The sequence below is a fragment of the Protopterus annectens genome, chromosome 8.part1 (assembly GCF_019279795.1).
Source record: "Protopterus annectens isolate FY-2018-M chromosome 8.part1, PAN1.0, whole genome shotgun sequence".
Lineage (NCBI taxonomy): Eukaryota > Metazoa > Chordata > Ceratodontiformes > Protopteridae > Protopterus > Protopterus annectens.
In genome coordinates, this window is record NC_056742.1 from 302,633,846 (window position 1) to 302,646,991 (window position 13,146).

The window sequence follows — 13,146 nt, forward strand, 5'->3', positions numbered from 1 at the left end:
AGGGTAGCTATGGATATTGTGGGGCGTCTGAGTACCCCAAGTTCTACAGGGAAGAAATATATTCTGGTGGTAGTAGATTATGCTACTAGATACCCTGAGGCATTGGCTCTGTCCTCCATCGGGGCAGAGAAGGAGGCAAATGCATTGTTAGAGATTTTTAGCAGGGTAGGTTTCCTGAGAGGAATACTAACTGGCAGATGTGCCAATTTCATGTCAGACCTGCTGGCTTGTCTGTGGAAGCCTTGTGGGGTGAAGCACCTAAAGGTCACCCCCTACCATCCCCAGACTAATGGTCTTGTGGAGAGGTTAAACTTTACCCTAAAGACCATGCCACGTGCATTGGCAGACCAGTTTAAGAGAGAATGGGATAAATATTTGCCCCATCTACTGTTTGCATACAGAGAGTTACCCCATGAATACACAGGTTTTTCACCATTTGAGTTGCTGTATGGGCATAGGGTGAGGGGGCCTTTAGATTTGATTCATGATGAGTGGAAAGGTGAGTGTAAATCCCACAAGGAGTCTGTTGTGGCATATGTCTTAAAACTCAGGACAAGGCTTAGGGAGCTTATGGGCTTGGCCCAGGAGAACCTGGCAGGAGCCCAACAGCAGAAAAAGGTCTGGTATGACAGGAATGCTCGAGCCTGAGAATATGCTGTGGGACAGCATGTTTTTGGTGCTCATTCCTGTCAGACACAATAAGCTACAGGTAGCTTGGGAAGGAAGGTCAGTGACGTTAATTATATTGTAAATCGGATAGACAGGAGGCAGGAACACAGAATGTACCATGTTAACATGCTGAAGCCTTACCATGATAAGGAGACCCTGGTGCTGAGTATTTGCAGTGGATATCAGGAGGAGTCTGAGGGGGATCTGGTGACTGATCTCTTCAGTGAGGCTTGGACTGACACTTCTGTGAAAGGGGTAGCAATATCTCAGCAGATATCCCCTACCCAGGTTCGAGAACTTCAAGCAGTGTTGCAGGAGTTTAAAGGCATGTTCACTGGGAAACCTGGGTTCACCCACCTGGTGCAGCACCATGTGGATACAGGACCCAAAGGCCTATCAAGCAGGCCCCTTATAGTGTGCTTGAAAAGTCAGAGAGACTCTGAGGGAGCAGATGCAGGAAATGTTGGAACAGAGAGTAATCCAAGAGTCCAGCGGTCCCTGGTGCTAGTACCAAAGAAAGATGTTAGCATCACATTCTGCATAGACTACAGAAAACTAAAAAGTCACACAGAGTTAGAAGCTTACCCCATACCTAGGACAGATGAAGCCTTAGAGCAACTGTGTGGAGCTAAGTATCTGAACACTATTGATCTGACCAAGGGCTACTGGGAGGTGCCCTTGACTCCCATCACTAGAGAAAGGTCAGCCTTTGGGACTCTTTTCAGATTCTAAGAGTTCACGAAGATGCCCTTTGGGATGAAAAATTCCCTAGCAACCTGCCAGAGGCTGGTAGTTTGGAGCAGGAGATTATGCTCTTGCTTACCTGGATGATAATTTTATCTACAGCCATTTCTGGCAAGAGCACCTTCAGCATGTCACGGAGGTCCTGGGCAGACTGCAAAGGGCAGGGTTGCGCATTAAGCCCAGTAAGTGTCAGGTGGGTATGGCAGAAATATCCTACCTGGGACATAGAGTGGGAAGTGGTAAGATTAGGCCAGAACCTGCCAAAGTGGAAGCTATTCAGGCGTGGCTTGCCCCTGTTACCAAAAAGCAGGTGAGAGTATTCTTGGGGACAACGGAGTATTATAGAAAGCTTGTTCCTTATTATAGTAAAATCACTGCTCCCCTCACAGACTTAACAAGCAAAAACAGGCCAGATACGGTAGTGTGGACCCCAGACTGTGAGCAGGCATTACAAAAGCTTAAAGGGGCTTTGGGAGGACCACCTGTGTTAGCCAGTCCAGATTACAGCAAAGAATTTGTTGTGCAGGTGGATGCTTCAAACCTTGGTGTGGGGGCTGTACTCAGGCAGGTTTCCTCAGAGGGAGAAGTGCACCCAGTTGTATATCTCAGTAGTAGACTCTAACCCAGGCAGGAATGTTATGCAGATGTAGAAAAAGAATGTCCAGCCATAGTATGGGCACAGTGGAAACTTCAGCCTTTTCTGTATGGAAGGAAATTCACTGTGGTTACAGACCAGAATCTCTTAACATGGCTAGATAGAATCAGCCAACAAAATGCCAAGTTACTAAAGTGGAGCTTAGGCTTGCAGGCATATGACATGACAGTATGGCACTGTAGTGGGGTCAGCAATGCCAATACAGATGGACTCTGAAGACAGGGAATGCATTAATGTGTTCCTAGACAGGTCCATTTCTCTGAAGCAACATTTTTCCAAGGCCAGTTGAAAAATTAGCTTGAGTCTTTAAAGGGGTGGGGATATGACAATGTGAAGTATTGCCACCTGTGCCAAGGAGAATATGGCAGTGCATGTGTAACATATGCCAGAATAGTTTTCTGGAATTTTATAAATAATTTTGTGTCATTTGACTATCACACTGTCTTGTACAGATGCTTGTGTTAAAAATGTATCAACAGTGTTATTATAACTGATTAAATGTATATGTTTAAATGAAGAATTCCGGAAGGGAAGAATAGAAGTTTTTGAAATTGTTCTATACTTTTCAAATACTGGAACAGATCTTAACAAAGTTCTGAATATGTATTGTACTAGAGTCAGGTGGTCAAATGTGATGTTATTCTATAACCAGCATTGAGAGGATGGAACTCGCACAGCAACTTGTTTTGTTTATTTTGTAACCTGATATAAAAGATCTATGTCAGTCATCACAGTCAGTTAGTTAAGTTTATTTCAATCTGCTAGAAGCTCATTACATTGCCTTGTGGAAGTAAGCATCTCAACATCTAATCTTGCCTTGCTGTGTTAAGTTAGCTACGGAACAGTTATTCTTTCAACAGTCTGGAAATACAGTGAGATTAGTTGAGTATTGTTTTTCTGCATCTGTTTGAATCTGTCCAACTGTGTTATTTTTATTTCTCCTGTGACTGAAACTCTGGTGCTTATTGTACTTAGTTAGTATTCTCATATTTTTCTATTTTATTATCTATTATTAAATATTTTTATAAGGGTGGCCACGGTGGTGCAGCGGTTAGCGTTGTCACCTCACAGCAAGAGGTGCTCTAGTTCGATCCTCAGCTGGGGTGCTTTCTATGCGGAGTCTGCATGTCCTCCCTGTGATCGCATGGGTTTCCTCTGGGTGCTCCGGTTTCCTCCCAAAGACATGCTGTAGGTGGACTGGACACTCTAAATTGGCCCTAGGCATGAGTGTGTGCATGTGTGTGCCTTCCATGGAAGGTTGGGTGCCAGGCTGGCAACTCAATACTGTAAAACTCCACTGCCAATCATGAGCAGACATGTGATCTGCTGTGGCAACCCCTAACTGGGAAAAGCCGAAAGAAGAAGAAGATTAAATATTTTTATACCTTTAATTTTTGCAGGTCTTTTAGAGAATACTTTTAATGCCTTGAGAGTACGTGTGCTTATTTTAGTGATGCCTTGGCCACTCCGAAGAGCCTGGCTGCTTTAGCTACACTCTACCATTTTTGTTAGTATTGATTTTACTCAGTATAATTGGATACTCTTGTAAGTGCCTGAGAGTGGTTAACTGGCAGCAGCATAGTTACCTTATAGTCTGGGCAGAAGGAGTACTGTTAGTAAATCTGTACTGGCCTTTCCCAGGAGTGCATGTGTGTGTGTGTGTGTGTGTGTGTGTGTGTGTGTGTGTGTGTGTGTGTTTGTGTACATATGTGTGCACGTGAAAATCAAATACCCAGGTGTGGGTGTGTCCGCTACTTGGAACTGGGACACAGTACTCCAAAGTGAGTCTTGTTTGGGTCTGGAGCATGTTCCCTGTGTGCTACTGGGGAAAACTGTGCTTGATGCAGAGAGCTGCATCTTAAAATACTGTGTAAATCCTTTCCTGTTTTTAGTAACCATCTCTCATCAGTGTCAGTGGTGTGGACTGAGGCTCCTTGATTACTGGCCCAGTGTAAAGAGAGGCCATCACACAGGGCGTGATCAGAAGATGCTAATGGTAAGGTAGTGCAGTACTGGTATTGCTTTATGAAGCTATGAGATTAATGGGTCATCATAAATGAAAGCTGTTACTGCATTTTTGGTTATGGCTGAAGCACTTATGTACTCTTAGTATGTGGTGAATTCACTCTAAATTGCATCAAGCACTTTGCTGGTCTTTAATTCTAAGAAGAATTTTTGTTTTTTGCTTTTCAACCTTGAATTTATGGTGTGGTACCAATTTAGAGAAATGCAAAGGGGGCCAGTTGAACTAGCTACTGTTCTGACTGGAAGAATACCTGAAAGATATTAGAGATAACTTCACCTCCTGACTAGTTAGACTGGACAACTCCATGGAGTTACTTTAGGTCCAGGTTACAGTGTGTAAGACCCCATTCAAGTCATAGCCAGGTATAGATCCCCATGCATGGCTCACAATGTCCATGAAGCCTACTTGACAAAACTGGAGACAATCAAAATTTTACCGAACACATGGGTTATGGGGGATATCAATTATCCCACCATCAATTAGGAAACCTATGCTAGCCCTAACTCACTAGTACAAAAGTTCCTTGACTTTGTTAATTCAAATGCTCTGGAACAAATTGTCCATACCCTGACAAGGGGAGCAAACATTCTGGATCTGGTCCTCACCAACATGTCAAACAGGTGCACTGCCACAACTGTTGGACCCTCATTAGTTAAATCTGACCACAAATCAGTCACCTTTGAGCTGGCACTACTACCAAAACACACAAAGGGTGAAATCAGACTAAAAAACTTCACCAGTGCAAACTATACCCTTCTAGGTGAAGGCATAAATGCATTCCAAGCCCCACCCCAAGCTGGAAGTGGTAACTACACCAACACTTAAACTAAAGCCCTGTACAATCACTTGCACAAGTGTATAAACTCAGCTGTACCAGAAAGAATCAAAGCCAGAGCCACAAGTAAAAACAAGCTGCCATGGTGGACAGCCAGCATCAACAAACTTCAATAAACGCAAAAAGTTGCTGTCCATGAATACAAAGTTAAGCTCCAACAATGGAAAAGCACCCTCCTCAGCCTCAAGAGACAAATAAGAGAGAAACTTAAAAAGTACAGCCAAGGATAACCATAAGGCCTTTTACAGCTAAGTATATAACCTAAAGGGTAGGACCCAAGCATGTGCAGAACTAGTGGCCAATGGTATCACACACACTGACCTCACAGTGATAGCAAACCTGCTAGCAGATAGGTTGGTGAAAATTTCACTCTCTTATCCCCGCTTAACTTACAAGAAACCTTCCCCCAAATTCCCATCCCACCTTACATATCTGAAGAGCAGGCCCTCAAAGCCTTGTCCAAGGAGAAAAACACAGCCTCTATGGCACCAGATGACAACCCAGGCTGTCTTTTAAACAGGCTAAAAATTGAACTAGCATCACCACTACATACTCTTTTCAGTCATAGCCTAACCACAGGCTTTGTTCCTGTGGAATGGAACTTTGTTAATTCAAATGCTCTAGAACAGTTATCCCCTCCACAAAGGTGGCCTAGCAACAGACCCAGGGAATTACAGACCCATAAGTCTGACCAATCTCATCTGTAAGACCATGGAACGTATCACTATGGACTTCATAAATAAAGACACAGGTGATCTCCAAACCCTGGATGCTACCCAATTCGGTTTTGTGAAGGGCAGATCCTGCCTGTTAAATCTGGTGGATGTCTTTGAAAATGTGACCAAGGCCATTGATGAGGGCAAATCTGTGTACACAGCATACCTTAATGTGGCAAAGGCTTTCGACACAGTCCAACATTCAGGCCTTACCAATAAACTTAGCAAACTGAATGTAAACCCCTTTGTTGTAAGATGGCTTTCCAACTGGCTCACAAACCAGACACACACACTATCAAAGTGGGTGACTCCACATAAACTAGCAGACCTGTTACCAGTGGGGTGCCACAGGGGTCAGTGCTGGGCACCCTACTGTTTGGTATATACTTCTCAGAAGTTCAGGTCAAAATTAAGGGATTGTGGCTGACAAAGTTTGTAGATGACTGCAAACTTACTAGGTGCAATCACTGAATCCCCAAATGATGTCAGTATAGTCCAGGAGAGTCTCTTGCAGACCAGTGACTGGTGTATTAGTCACGGTCTCAAACTGAATGTAAAGAAATGCATCATCATTCTCTTCGGCACAAGCAATGTCTCCCTTACACTATCAAATCAACAATATCCTAAGTACCCATGAAGTGGTAAGGGACCTAGGATCACATGTTGACTGCGACCTTAACTTCGACCACCATGTGTCTACTGTAGTAAGGAAAGCTTTCTATGTGGCACACTTGATTAATAAAGGCATCACCTTGAGAGCAAAAGAAGTTATAACCTTGCTATACTTATCACTTATCCGGCCCGTAATTGAGTACAATGCCCTGTTTGGCATGTACCGTACTATGCACCTACAGCAATTAGAGAGACCTCAGAGATTTCTAACAAAGAAGTTGAAGAGGCTCCAGCATGTGCCTTACACAGACCAACTAAAGTCCCTGTCACTATCTCCGTATCATATAGACTTCTTAGGGGAGACTTATGCCTGACCTACAGAGCAATCCAATACCCAAATCTAATGAACTTACTGTATATCTGTAAATCAAATGGGACTAGGGCTACCCATTCCAGGAATCTAAATATGGACTGCGACTTAAATAGGGTATGCTGGAGGGACAGATTTATCTCCCAGTGACTGTCGCATCTTTGGAACAGGCTACCAAGTCATGTGAAACAGAACACCTCTATGACACTCTTCAAGAGGAACCTGGATGAGTGGATGAGGCACCTTAAATTCTTACCGGGGATAGAGTCCACAACCATCTTGGATGTGGGCAGTCATCATTAAATGCAGTGTTGGGTAATGACTAGCATTTCTATGGTATTACATTGGGATGAAATGGCTAAGGCTTAAAATGATCTCTGGGTCGATAGTCTAGTAACCTCCTATGATCCTATGATCCCGGGATTCTAGTTACATTAATATTGCACACCACTAATATTGCAGACCAGATATACATCTTGTCTTTTTCTTTTGCCATTTTTATGTAATGTAGTGTAATTCAATATTCTAATAATTAACTGTTTCTCCCACAGTTATTTACCAAAATTACATTAGAAGTTTAATTTTATCTGCTCTGTAATTGAAAAATATTTCATGCCAACCTGATTAAATCAGCATTTTTATACAATTTCATTTTTCAGATGTCCTACTGTAAATTTTACATGAGAATTATAAAGATCAGATTTGATAGGCACAACTGTTAACAGCTGAGCAATTCATGTTATAAACTGTTACAATCACACAAAAATAAGATTACAGAACATGACCTGAAGCTCACTCTCAGTGGATTCCTGTGTATAGATAAAGCAAGAACTAGTTGTATTTTAGCAACAACTGACATGTTGCAGAATTTCGAACATACATAAATGTAGTTATTTTCAGTGTCAGAAGAAATAGTGTAGGTGGTTAACATTACATTGTTTCGGACATATATATATATATTAACAGCGCAGCTGCCAAAAGCAACAGTTCACCTTGGGATCAGTAAACTTAAAGCCTTTGAATGACAATGGGAGTATCAGGGCAAAAGTAACTCAGAATTTGTACAGCTTCCTAATATATGTGCTTCCACATAAAGGATTATATGTTCATTTACGTTACTTGTTCCAGGGAAACAGCTCACAAAGCTTAAACCAAATATAATGATGTGTGTGCTTTCGGGCAAGAAGGAAATAATTACGCAATTTAGACTATAGCTTGTCTAGCCTCTGGAAATAATTTGGTAAATTGACATACACAGTAGCCATTGTAAAGTAAGAATTATCCTTCACTACGATAGTGTCTTTCCAACGTCCAATAAAATTACTTGTTCATGTACATACACACATTTGATTTTTGGGACTAGCGTTTTTTTTTCAAAACCTCTAAACAGTTATCCCATTTTAATGTTATGTCCAGCCATAGATTTAAGAGCTTATAGTTCGAACATTTTGCTGCCTGTTTCTATTGTTAGAAAAATGTGTGACTCTGTGTGCTTAAGTCTTGGAAACCCTATTCAACAAGGACTAATTTTTAGTTTATTTGCTGGCTTAACTCAGTCTCTCACATAAAACCTTCTGCCTACATAAAAGCATATTGCAAACTGAGTAAATTCTGGTGTTGGGCAATAAATTGTAATATTTTAAAATACAGACATAATTATAATGGCATCTTTCATCTTTTGGCTGTCAGGCTGGGATTCATAGATATGTATATAGTAATATATGCATATATTTTTATAGATATATATAATATGTATATATATATATATATATATATATATATATATATATATTAGTATATAATAAATATATTGTAATCATTGCATAGTGGCTTGGGAACTGGTCACACACAGGCTAGCAATTTATAGTCCAGTGTTTCATTATGGTGCAGGGAACATAAATGTGCTGCAGAAGATATACACAAATGATCACAGAATGTTATGCAAATGAAACTAACAGGGAAATAAGGCCATAATGATATGCAAATGTATACAAGATGAACATATTTGTGATTCATAGTCATATGTAGGCAAAATTGTGCACCTGACTATGAAAGGGTAAAGCATGCCAAAAATATTAGAGTTGCAGATGGAGGGAATGCTTGGGTTAGCAGCACCAGTTGTGCAATAAAATACATTAGGGATTAGTGCCATTGCTTCCCGTTGGTAAGTGTGAAGTGGCATCCTGCATAAAGGAAGTGGTACTTCTGTTATATTACATACCACAACTTTGCCGTCCAGAATTATTATTAATAATAATAATAATAATAATAATAATAATAATAATAATAATTAATAGATTATTGATCAGTTTTGAGTAAACCAGGTCATGGTACAGGCTTTATTTGACATGTGTTGTCCACACATACGGGATCTATAGAAATGCATGGCCTTCCCACACCAGTGGAGACCAAGATGTGTATAGCTATTTCTATTCTAGTTCCAAGTACCTTTAAAAACCAACAGGTGGCATCTTAGGTTTTTTACAGCCCTTAGTGAGGTACCTGGTATACTGTTGGAGACAGTGTAACTATGGGGATATGTCCTCCTACAGGCAGATGGAAACACATAGACCTGGTGCACCTGCTACACAAAGAGTCCATCCTGTATATTATGCCCAACAGGTATGCATATATGATGCTAATAATCCCAGGTGTCACGTTCTGACATTATGTGAGGAAACATAGTTAACATATCTACACAGTATTATGGAGGGAGAGATACACATTTATAAGCAAAACAGTACTGTAGATAACACCATATGCCACTGTGTAGCTTACACAAGGTGTACCATCTCTGTACAATGTAACAGGAATGTACAAGTCACCATGATATTGTAGGATACCTTGTTGGCATTACAATATATGTACACATGACATTTGCAGGCATACACATTGTTTTTGCTAGGTTTATGTAAATCTAATACATGAGCAAGTATGTATATCATAAGGAAGGTAGACAAAGACAGTTTACCACGCACAGAGCACCGTGCATCTCCTCACAGCTGCCTATAAGTGCAGAAAGTATGATTGTTCCTCACAGCACTATTGCCTACTTTTGTCTACTGTAAACAGTTCTGCAAATCTGCATGAGTTAGTATCCAAAATGGTAGCATATTTTCTAACTACACAATTTTATGAAATGAAGTCAGGTGTGATGAATGGTTATGAATCATTTTGTTTTCTTGCTTTACTTTTGTGTGATGAAGTGCAAGTTGGAATCTGGGTTTTCCTCTGTTATCCTGTGACCATTTGCTTGTGTAGGAGATCTGCATGAATGCATGCATCATACTTCTGTGTAGCTACTAACTGTGCTATCCACTATTGTAGATGATTCACAGCTACTAATTTATTCCTTTGGAAAATGCCAGAGTTTCTAAGGGTAATTATATAGCAGTGTCTACCTCTGCAAGTGCCCAGTAGGTAAGAATCTACATGATGCATGAAGAACAGAAAGATAATGTTCTTTCTTCATCATGGCCATTTCAAAAAACAGCTGCTGGACCCCTAGTTGGTACATTCCACAAACCTGATGGTGAATATGACCTCTCACCTATGGTAATGACCCCAGTCTTAGGCATAACCAGGACAGGGTAACAGTGCAGGAATGAATACAGTTACGGACTTCAGAAGGGTAATAGGGTGGTATATTTGGATCTTATCTTGGAAGGTACAGAACAAGGGAATATTTCGTCCAGTATGCATAGGACGTTTGTGGACGGTAATCAGTACCTGCATGCATCAAGTTGCCACCCTTTTCATGTGTTAGAAGCTTTACCTTATGGGGAATTGGCACGTGTCTCTAGATTGTGTAGTGAAGTTAGTAATTTGGAAAAGGAATGGGAGATAACAAATAATATGTTTTTACAGAGGGGCTACAGACCAAGTATTTTGAAACAAGCCTTGATGAAATTGAAGAAGGAAATGGGATTAGTTAAGGGCGACCTTTTATATGGAGGAAAGAATTGGTCTCAATTTAAAAAAAATGTGAAATTAAACAGGATAAAGGAGATGAGATTTATTTTGTTTCAGTATATAATGTGAAAAGTGAGGAGATTAAAATCTTGATAGAATATTATTGGAAATATTTGTTAGAAGATAGGGTTCTGGCAAGTATTCTTCCAAATAAACCCCTTTTTTCATACAAAAGGGGTAGGAATTGAAGGATATGGTGGTACATGGAAAGTTTCAAATGCCTAAGGTTGTGAGTTTGGGTACAATATGTTGCAATAGATGCAGCATTTGTACAAATATTGTTAAAATGTTTGATGAAATAAATGGGGTGAAGTTTGTACCAAGGGAGGCTTATACATGCAGAAGTAAAGGGGTAATATAGGCACTTAGATGTCCATGTGGATTATATTATATAGGGGAGACTAAGAGGGAATTTCGTATTAGATTTTTGGAGCATATTAGAGATGTGAAGAACAAGAGGGGGAATAAAATAATTGCAACACATTTTAATGCATTTCATAATGGTGATGTATCTTTGTTAAAAGGCACCGTTTTAGAAAGTGTAAAATGTTTATGTGGTGATGAAAATGTGTTAAAACATAAATTGTTGTATAAGGAAAGTATTTTTATTTTAAAATATAAAACTATGACACCCAATGGTCTTAATAATGAACTCAATTGGAAATGTTTACTTTGAGAGGGAATTTTGTTGCATAATTATATAATTATATAATTAGTGGGTGTGTGTTATTAATTAGATGTTTTATATAAGGATATGCATTTGTACTTTGTTTGTTTGATATTCCTTGAAGGTGGAAGCACCGAAGCGCTAGAGTAAAAGAAATAAAAGATTCTGTTTTTACTGGTGGTCTCATTTCACAGTTGGTGAATTTTCTTCTGTTGGGACCAGAGTTGTATTGCAGTTTGGTGGAAGCAGGAGTTTTTGTTGTTTTTTTGTTGTTTTAATTATATAGCAGTGTCTACCTCTGCAAGTGCCCAGTAGGTAAGAATCTACATGATGCATGAAGAACAGAAAGATAATGTTCTTTCTTCATCATGGCCATTTCAAAAAACAGCTGCTGGACCCCTAGTTGGTACATTCCACAAACCTAATGGTGAATATGACCTCTCACGTAGCTATGGTAATGACCTCAGTCTTAGGCATAACCAGGACAGGGAAACAGTGCAGGAATGAATACAGTTACCTGCAATGTTGTCACACTGAGCATCTCCATGTGTGGGAGGCATAGGTTGGGCAACAGTATCACATGTGGTATTGTAAGTGGACTGCAGTTTCATTTTTTTTAGGAATGGTGGGAACTGTTCTTCCTATTCTCAGATATTGGTCTCATTCAGCATAAAACAGGTGTGTGCAAACTACACTGTGGTTCATTTGTTCCTTGTGGAGATGGTGGCATGTACTGTAAAATGCTAACTACATCTGTTTTGGTTTCTCTTGTGAGTTTTTATGTGGTGGTAGGGTTAGGCTGCCACATATCAGGGTGCCTGTACTTTATTTGCTGTGTCTCTGTGTGTACCAAGACCATATTTCTGAGTAGCTGTAGTAATGCAGGTATGTGAGACAGACATCTGCCTGTTACCTGAGATGCAGCTCCTGGAACATACATACATACATACATACATACATACATACAAGAATACAGATTTGCATGTTTTTTCTAGCATCTTATTTTACACCTGTCACAGTTATCTCATGTTTGCCATTTCTTTTTCAGCAAAAGCAGAATAAGACATAAACTGTGTCACATTTGTTCAAAGCAGGAGAGACTAATGTCCAGGTAAGATTCATTCTACTGACCACTGGTGATCTGTGTTTTTACTCAGTCTATTGGCAGGATAGTTTCACGTATGGATAACTTCTCATTGTGTCTCCTCCCTGCAGGTCTGAATGACAAATATGCTAAGAAGGAGCTCTACCGCAGCCCAACACTGCTGAGTATGTAGCTGAGGAGGGTGATGATTAAGCTGGGAGTTCCTTGTCAGGTAGTCTCCAGTCCTTACTGGCAGTTAGCCCAGTGCCATTGCTCAACATGGCCCAGCAGCAGCTGGTGCAAGTGGTGAAGTCTGCTATGGTGACAGCAGGGAGCAGGTATATTATTTTATTTATTTATTTATTTGACATTTGTTTACTGAGATAGCCTGACTGGGCAGATGCACGTTTTCAGCGGAGGCCTGGGGGAGAAAAGTTCCAATATAAACAAAACAGACAACACATTAAGTACAAAGTACAGCAATCAGAAATACCAAGGAACACATATTATACATAAAATAGTTAAAATACTTATTAATAGCAAAGAATTTACATACAATAGATAGTGCACAACTTGCTAAGAGTATTGTAAGTTAGGTTTACTTTATCTGGGTAGATATAACATTTCTTGTGTAACAATAAACACTGTTTAAGGCATTGTTGAAGAGCTACAATTGTTGATGATTTATTCCATGGAATGAAGGAGGAAAATTAGGACGACAGTAAGTGGAGCAGGTAGAGAATCTAGAGAGAGAGAGAATGTAGGGTAGAGCTGGAAAGGGAATAATAAGTGAGGT

The 13,146-nt window shown here is 40.1% G+C and overlaps 1 long non-coding RNA gene across 1 annotated transcript in view; it reads left to right on the forward strand.

Annotated features, from left to right (window-relative positions):
* LOC122810323 overlaps nucleotides 1-12,677 on the forward strand; it is a 375,483-nt gene extending 362,806 nt beyond the window's left edge. The window contains exons 2-3 of the long non-coding RNA XR_006366082.1: nucleotides 12,315-12,377; nucleotides 12,482-12,677. This is a non-coding gene — a long non-coding RNA (uncharacterized LOC122810323). The remainder of the gene's footprint in view (nucleotides 1-12,314; nucleotides 12,378-12,481) is intronic.
* Nucleotides 12,678-13,146: the final 469 nt, after the last annotated feature.